We start from the raw sequence: 8,986 nt of genomic DNA, 5'->3' as shown, positions 1-8,986 counted from the left end.
TCAGGCCCCCAGCTCTATACTGATCTCAGCTCCTTTCCCTAAATCGCTGTTGACCCCTCCTCACAGATCTGTGTATAGCTCTCTGGTGGGCTAGGTGAGATTTTGACAATGGTCCTTACACCTATCCAGCTCTTTTAGGATCTTTAGCAGTAATAGGACAGAGGGATTAGGTTGCTATTGAACCCATGCTTCATCTCAGGATTAGTGGATATGCATTACCGTGTAATGCCAAAGGAATTACAGCTCCAATCCACCACGAGAAGGCCAAAGGTAAAAACTTGGAATGTAACCTCTTGAACCCCCACATCACCATTATTTCAATCAATACTTCAATATGCTATCGACAAAGACTACTGTAACATCAGTAAAACAATCAACTATATTAGCAATGTAATCCACAGTCCTCTGGCAGTCAAGTTAAAGACTTTGAATGAAGCAAACATACTTTTCTTAATTTATAAGTCGACTCTATACATGAGGAAGGAATGATCTGTTCTTGCTCCGAACGCTGCGTACCACCCGCACAAAATACATTCATGACAGGACACATTGTGTAATGAATAGCCATAAGTCTATGCAACTTTTCTGACCAAGGCCATAAACATCACCAGAGGTAGAGAGCGCAAATAATTTACTAAAACATACCTGTATTATTCTCCTCTCCTCTGAGAGAGCAAATGCATTAGGTTAGCACCCTCCAGTGGCTAAGGTTCTGTGCTATGAGAAAGGACATGGAGAGAGATTGGTCAATTGGCCAATATCATTAGCTAGCTTTCCATTGGCGACAGATTTTCATGTGAATATTCTAAAATCCCTATAAACAAAATATGATGGACTTGTTGCGGATAAATATCAGTGCGTGATGACGTAGTGCACACAAATGTACTTTTTTTGCTTAAGTTTTCATGTACTGAATAAAAATCGAAAGTTTCATGTGTTTCCATGGCATTTTCAACTCTAATGATAGTTTTGTTACAATCACTGTTGCGTAAAATAGCAAATGTTCCTACTCTGGCCTTGGCACGTGTTCTCTAGCAAGCAGTTCACAGATACAGTGAGGGTAGGCTGTGTGAGTAGGCTAGTCTAAATGATGAGATTATTATGGATAAGAGCAATAATATTTTTGTTGTTGTCAAACGGCAGTCTAGCATTGATCATCATGTCACCAGAATAAGACCCTCAATATTTATTGGATAGGAGCATCAAAATACACCCTGTGAAGTTCATCATAACTTATTTCATCTGTAGCCTAATAAACTGCATGGTTTGTATTTGTATTTTATTAGGGATCCCTATTAGTTGCTACCAAGGCAGCAGCTACTCTTCCTGGGGTCCAGCAAGATTAAGGAAATTACATACAATTAAAACATTACATTTCACAGCACATTGTTACACAGTACTCTACTACTGCAACATAAAATATGTCCATATGTACGTGTGTGTAGGGTGTGTGTGTGTTAGCATGTGTGTGTGTATGCGTGTGTATGTGTTAGCATGTGTGTGTAGCATGTGTGTTTGTTAGCATGCGTGTGTGAGTTTGTGTGTATGTGGTTGTGTGTATGTGTCTATTCATAGTCTGTGCTGTTCCATAAGGTGTAGATTTATCATTTGAAAAATATCTGATTTTACTGCTTGCATGAGTTCCTTGATGTGGAATAGAGTTCCATGTACTCATGGCTCTATGTAGTACTATGCATTTCCCATAGTCTGTTCTGGACTTGGGGACTGTGAGGAGACTTCTTGTGGGGTATGATTCTATTATCCTCCTGAGACCCAGCAATTCATTTTTGTCCTCTCTAGTATACATCAGTTCTTGGTCTGTATCTCTGAAGCCATACAAGCCACTCTGTTAAGTCCTGTTGTCCCTTTGAGAGGACATTTCGGGCTTTTCAGGGATATCACATGTGTGGGGGTGTGACCTTGACAACTTTACCTTCCTGGTTCAAAATAACATGGCTGCCATCAAAATAAGCACATTTTATGGACATTTGAAAAGAAGCGTGTGTAATTATTCATTCTAATTTTAGAAAGTTTGATATTCAAATTGCTTTGAGTAAGTGAATATCTCTGAAATAAGTGAGATATCAGGACATTAAATAAGAGTGTATCAAGAAATGTCCTCTGTCGTGGACACCCGGATGCAGGAACTACTGCATGTTTTTCCCCTACTGTACCTATTGACTGTAATTTACATTTGTTCACATTTCTGTCCTAATGACCACTACAAAGGACAATTTCTCACTTACAGTAAAATATAAATAATGATATATTTGCATATTTGTCTTAGCTACCACTGCATCAAAATGTTTTGACCATTATAGTTTACAATCCAGGGTTACACCAAGCAGTTTTTTTCCCTCAATGTGCTCAATTTCTACATTATTCATAACACAATTTAGTTCAGGTTCAAGGTTTAATAAATGATTTGTCCAAAATACAAATACAATGCTTTTATTTCTTCAAATATTTATTGCCACCCATTCTGACCCTGACTGCAGCTTTTTGTTAAGTGTGGCTGTGATTTCACTTGATGTGGTAGCTGACGTGTATAATGTTGAGTCATCAGCATACACAGACTCACAGGCTTTACTCAGAGCCAGTGGCAGGTTCATTAGTAAAGATTAATAAAAGTAAGGGGCCTAGACAGCTGCCCTGGGAAATGCCTGACTACCTGGATGATGTTGGAGAGGCTTCTATTAAAGAACACCCTTTGTGTTCTGTTAGACAGGTAACTCTTGATCTACAATATAGTAGGGGATGTAAAGCCATAACATATTTGTTTTTCCAGCAGCAGATAATGTCAAAACCTGCATTGAAGTCTAACAAAACAGCTCCCATAATCTTCTTATTATAATTTTTTCTCAGCCAATCATCAATCATTTGTGTAAGTGCCATACATGTTTAGTGCCTTTCCCTATAAGCATGCTGAAAGTCTGTTTTTAATTAGTTTACCGTGAAATAGCATTGTATCTGGTCAAACACAATTCTTTCCAAAAGTTTAGCGGTTGGAAACAGGCTCATTGGTCAGCTGTTTGAGCCAGTAAAGGGTGCTTTGCTATTCATGGGTAGCGGAATAACTTTTCTCCAGGCCTGAGGGTACACACTTTCCTCTAGGTTTAGATTGAAGATATGGCTAATAGGAGTGGCAATATAGTCCGCTATCATCCTCAGTAATTTTCCATCCAAGTTGTCAGACCAAGGTGGCTTGTCATTGTTGATAGACAACAATCTGTTTTCAGCTCTTCCACACTCAAAATTACAATGCTTGTCTTTCATAATTTGGTCAGTTATGCATGGATGTGTAGGTTCAGAATTCGTTTTTGGAATGTCATGCCCAAGTTTGCTAATCTTGCCAATAAAAAAATCACTAATGAATATTGCAATTTCAGAGGGTTTTTTGATGAATGAGCCATCTGATTCAATGAGTGATGGAGCAGAGTTTGCGTTTTTGCCCAATATTTCATTTAACGTGCTCCAAAGATTTTTACTATTATTCTTTATATCACGTAACTTTGTTTCATACAGTTTATTCTTCTTTTTGTTAAGTTTAGTCACAGGATTTCTCAATTTATAGCACGTTTGCCAACCGGCTGTGCAGACAGAGTTATTTTCCATTCCTTTTGCCTCATCCCTCTCAATCATACACATTTTCAATCCACAGGGATTTAACAGTTTGTACAGTCATTTTCTTAATGGGTGCATGCTTATTAGTAACTGTAATATGCAATTTCATAACTGCCTGAAGTGCAGCGTCTGGTTGCTCCTCATTACACACCACAGATCAGCAAATATTACTTACATCTTCAACATAGGAATCACTACAAAACCTCTTGTATGAGCTCTTATACACTATATTAGGCCCAAAGATAGATATAGCTACTAAATTATCATCACTACATCCAATGGATGTGGACACTGCTTTAGAGCAGATTTCTGCAGCATTAGTAAAGCTGTGATCAATGCATGTGGATGATTTCATTCCTGTGCTGTTTGTAAATAACCTGGTAGGTTGACTGATAACCTGAACCAGGTTGCCTGGCACTGGTTACAGTTTGAAGCTTTTTCTTGAGTGGACAGCTTGATGAAAGCCAGTCAATATTTAGGTCACCCATAAAATATATCTTTCTGTTTATCGCATACATCATCAAGCATTTCACACACATTATCCAGGTACTGACTGTAAGAACTTTGTGGTCTACAGCAACTTCCCACAAGAATGGGCTTTAGGTGAGGCAGGTGAACCTGTAGCCATTTTACTTCAACAGCATTTGCCATGAGATCCTCTTTATAAGCTTTACAGGAATATGACTCTGAATATTAACAGCAACATCACTCCCATTGGCATTTCTGTCTCGTCTGTAGATTTTCTAACCATGTATTGCTACCACTGTATTACCAAAGGTATTATCTAAGTTAGTTTCAGAGATAGTCAATATATGAATGTTATCTGTTACTAGCAAGTCAATGATTTCATTAAGCTTGTTTCTTAGGCTACATATGTTAATGTAGGCAATTTTTTTTAGGAATTTTCTGGGATTCTTGATTGTTTTTATTGCTTTACTGTGAGGCTTATCTGAGGTAGAGATGACAGTGATATTTATGTTCGAGCAGATGCAGTGCAGGATGAACTGCTCACAGTGGGCATCCTACTAGGGCAAAAGTTATACTGAGTTATACTGTTAGCACGTCTCAGTTCAGGTTCGTAGACACATGATTACTGCTACAATAGCTGTAGCATTGACATAGGCATTCCGGGGAGTTAGAGGAACATAAATTAGGTTACTTACATTATGACTACCAACACCCCTGGGACAATGCCCATTTGCAGCAGCACTACGACAACTCAGCCACACAATGGTAGGGATTATCTGAGCAGGGCTTGGGTCACTGATAAGTCATTGTCTCAACGCTGCCTTGAAATGTGCGGACAGGGTCCAGGAACCAAGATGATTTGGATGGACTCCGTCATTCCTCTAGAGCACATGTGTCAAACTCATTCCACGGAGAGCTGAGTGCCTGCGGGTTTTCGCTCCTTCCATGTACTTGATTGATGAATTAAGGTCACCAAGGATCTTCCCTCACCCGCAGACACTTGGCCCTCCGTGCAATGAGTTTGACACCCCTACGGTGGAGCATCTTCTGCTTCCAAAGGGTGTCAAAGTTATCTATACTGAACAAAAATATAAAGATTTTACTGTGTTACAGTTCATATAAGGATATATCAGACAATTGAAATAAATGCGTTAGGCCCTAATCTATGGATTTCACATGACTGGGAATACTGACATGCATCTGTTGATCACAGATACCTTCAACAAAAGATAGGGGTATGGATCAGAAAACCAGCCAGTATCTGGTGTGACCACCATTTGCAAATAATAGGACAGGACAGGTAAATAAACTCAAATGTACATATTTTCAGATACATTTTTCAGCTTGCAAGGCAATGGCAATTAATGTCACAACAACAATACCACACAGGTGGGCATAATTATAAATTCACAGTCAGTATCGTCCACCATTTTCCTCATGCAGACCGACACATCTTCTTCGCATAGAGTTGATCAGGCTGTTGATTGTGGCATGTGGAGAGTTGTCCCACTCCTTTTCAATGACTGTGTGAAGTTGCTGGATATTGGTGGGAACTGGAACAAGCTGTCGTACACGTCGATCCAGAGCATCCCAAACATGATTAATGGGTGACATGTCTGGTGAGTTTGCAGGCTATGCAACAACTGGGACATTTTCAGCTTCCAGGATATGTGTACAAGGCCCAGTTGCATACAACATCCTAAGTGTATCCCTTAAGGGTTTCCCTTAAGGAATAATTTCCCCTCACCTAATTGAATGGTTTAAGGGATTTGCATAGAGCCACTCAAACATTTCCTTAGGTAAGGGCATAGTTTAAGAGTTTTACAGTGGTTTGAAGGCATGTAAAGCAGAAAGAGTCTCTGGTTACCATGGAGACAACCCGATTCACCGAATGAACATCTCATGAAAGAAATCACAAAATAGAACTTCTACATTCAAGACAGGAAAAAACAAATTGATTTTAGTAACTTTTTTCTCAACTTGTCTCTATTACTTTCTTGCACTTCAAGCTAACTTACAGAGTCGGTAGCTAGCTAGCAAGCTATCTTTGTAGCCATAGATTGCGCACCTTCCATTGTTTAGCCACCTAGCTAGCTGGTGGATGTTTTCCTTTTGAAACCAGGGCAGAGGAAAACAACATTCACCTCCACATGGGACCTCATGGGCACCCTAAACCTTTTCACTTAATTTAAAGTGGACATTTGCCTTAAAATGGTTTGTGCATCTGACTTAAAGTTAAGGACACTTTAAGTGAAAAGATAATGAGGAAATTAACTTAAGATGTTTTATGCAACCAGGCCCAGATCCTTGCGATATGGGGCCATGCATTATCAAGCTGAAACATGAGGTGATGGGGGTGGATGAATGGCAGGACAATGGGCCTCAGGATCTCATCATGGTATCTCTGTTCATTCAAATTGCAATTGATAAAATGCAATTGTGTTCATTGTCTGTAGTTTATGCCTGCCCATACCAAAACCCCACCACCACCATGGGGCACTCTGTTCACAATGTTGACATCAGCAAACCGCTCGCTCACACAACACCATACACGTGGTCTGCGCTTGTGAGGCCGATTGGACAACAGCGGCCTCTGGCAACAGCTCTGGTGGACATTCCTGCAGTCAGTATGCCAATTGCATTGTGCTGTGTGACAAAACTGCACATTTTAGAGTGGCCTTTTATTGTCCACAGCACAAGGTGTACCTGTGTAATGATCATGCTGTTTAATCTTCTTGATATGCCACAACTGTCAGGTGGATGGATTATCTTGGCAAAGGAGAAATGCTCACTAACAGGGATATAAACACATTTAAGCACAACATTTAAGAGAAATAAGCATTTTGTGCATATGGAAAATATCTGCGATTGTTTATTTCATCTCATGAATCACGCACCAACACTTTACATGTTGCATTTATATTTTTGTTCAGTGTTTTAAAAGTTATGCCAACAGAGCTACAGTAGTCTTTTAGCCAGATGTATAATGCCAGTAGCCTGCTGAATCTTTTGCAGCTGGGGCCCAGCGATGGTACAGGGCCTGAAAAATTGTCTTTCACATCTAGAATCAATTCTTTAAAATCCAGTTTCAGCAGTTCTGAGCTTGCCCTCCTAATGTCGTTTGACCTCACATGGACTACTACAGCCCCTGGCAGCTGTCGTAGAACATTAGGAAGCAGCCTTGTAGTGGCCTGTCGGCCTACTCGTGCTCCAGGATAGCATTGCTCCGGGAACCAAGATGTTTCTCACCATAGAGCTGACAATGATGACAGCTGGTGAAAAGGCCAACGAGGTCGGTCGCACATCATATCATCGCGTGACTCTAAGTTAACTTCGATATGATGGTTATTAAATCGCCATTTCTCACATGAGTACTTTTATCGACACAAGAAGATCCCACCATGTCGAACGAGCAAATTAGTGGTCTGCATTTATAAAATTGTACCGAAACTTCCTGTTTCCATCACGGCTGTATGACTTCATTCAGATAAAAACTGTGGATGGAAACGTGGTTACTGTTGCACAAAATTCACTTTTTTCCTCCTTGAATTCTCTGTGATGCTCTCAGTTAACATCTGAATGTGCTCAACTGCACTCACCCTTCTCTTTTTCTCTTACCTCCCTAAACATGGTTATTAATACAAAATATGTAATAGATTCACATATCTCCATGTATTAACAGATTCATATTTTAGGAGTTAGTCCTTTAGATGACCTATCCCTGGCGCATGTTCATTGAGTAAAAATAGTCACTGCTCTTCTGTTTCAATATTTCCCGTATTTGTTCAGGAGGGGCTACAGTATCGTATGTGAGTATATCATGAGATATATAGGAGATACATTCAATGATTTTTCTTTATTTTACTATTTTCTACATTGTAGAAAAGTAGTGAAAACATCAGCAATATGAAATAACACATATGGTATCATGTAGTAACCAAAAACTATTTAAAAATATATATATATTTTAGATTCTTCAAAGTAGCTTCCATTTGCCTTGATGACAGCTTTGCACACTCTTGGAATTCTCTCAAGCAGCTTCACCTGGAACGCTTTTCCAACAGTTATTGAAGGAGTTCCCAGATATGCTGAGCACTTGTTGGCTGCTTTTCCTTCACTCTCAGGTCCAACTCATCCCAAATCATCTCAATTGGGTTGAGATCTGGGGACTGTGGAGGCCAGGTTATCTAACGCAGCACTCCATCACTCTCCTTCTTGGTCAAATAGCCCTTACACAACCTGGAGGTGTGTTTTGGTGCGTTGTCCTATTGAAAAACAAATTATGATTATATTATAATCATTTTGATGCACTATGAGAGAAAGAGGCGACGATTCGCAGAATATATGTGCTCTACAAATGTTTTATTTCCTTTTGGATGCAGATGCAGGATGCAGAGTGTGAGTTCTGCTTAATTAAAACTACCTGATCTCCAAAGTTCACATCTATAATCAACCACACACAACGCAGAGTTACAGCGGTGCAAACCAGATGGGATGGCATATTGCTGCAGAATGCTTGAATTCTAAATAAATCACGATAGTGTCACCAGCAAAGCACCCCCACACCATCACACTTCCTCCCCCATGCTTCACGCTGGGAACCACACATGCAGAGATCATCCTTTCACCTACTCTGCGTTTCACTAAGACATGGACGTTGGAACCAAAAATCTCAAAATCAGACCAAAGGACAGATTTCCACCGGTCTAATGTCCATTGCTTGTGTTTCTTGACTCAGTCAATTCTCTTGTTATTATTGGTGTCTTTTAGTAGTGGTTTCTTTACAGCAATTCGACCATGAAGGCCTGATTCACGCAGTCTCCTCTGAACAGTTGATGTTGAGATTTGTCTGTTGCTTGAACTCTGTGAAGCATTTATTTGGGCTGCAATTTCT

Source organism: Oncorhynchus mykiss, chromosome 1 (assembly GCF_057628025.1).
Source record: "Oncorhynchus mykiss isolate SJ-2025 chromosome 1, ASM5762802v1, whole genome shotgun sequence".
In the NCBI taxonomy this organism is placed as follows: Eukaryota; Metazoa; Chordata; class Actinopteri; order Salmoniformes; family Salmonidae; genus Oncorhynchus; species Oncorhynchus mykiss.
This window is presented reverse-complemented; position numbering follows the sequence as displayed.